The following is a 477-nucleotide window of genomic DNA, read 5'->3' as shown; positions in this document are numbered from 1 at the left end:
ACATATCAATAGGATTTCGGTACAATAAAGAGTCAGATTTTTGTTTGTGTTGTTTTTCACATCATTTCAGGTAACTGGTATCAATCTCAGACAGGTTTGTTCAATAGTTTGCCAGGTCTTCTTAGGTAAATGGAAACCCTACTTAAAGAGGTTGTTCCACATTATTAAGCAAGTCACAGTTCTCAAGAAATATGATGAGGAAGAAAGATCTTTCTCAAGATGAAAAGTATGAAACAATGCAATGTCTTGCAAAAGGCATCAAAACAAATAATATTTTGCGAAAAGCAAATAGAGATTATTGAACTGTCAAAAGATTTGTAAGTAATTTAGAGCACAGAAGATCTTGGTCAGATTAAGATTTATTAAGGAAAGTTTCTGTCAAACAAATGAACTGTATTGTAATGACAGCTGTAAAAAAGCCACTGCTGAGCAGCAAACAGGTGTTTGAAGCTACTGGAGTCTCAAGATCCTCTCCAT

The sequence above is a fragment of the Sinocyclocheilus rhinocerous genome, unplaced genomic scaffold, assembly GCF_001515625.1.
Source record: "Sinocyclocheilus rhinocerous isolate Xijiao unplaced genomic scaffold, SAMN03320098_v1.1 scaffold1252, whole genome shotgun sequence".
NCBI classification, from domain to species: Eukaryota; Metazoa; Chordata; class Actinopteri; order Cypriniformes; family Cyprinidae; genus Sinocyclocheilus; species Sinocyclocheilus rhinocerous.
The sequence above is the reverse complement of the archived record's forward strand: the minus strand, read 5'-3'. Positions refer to the sequence as shown.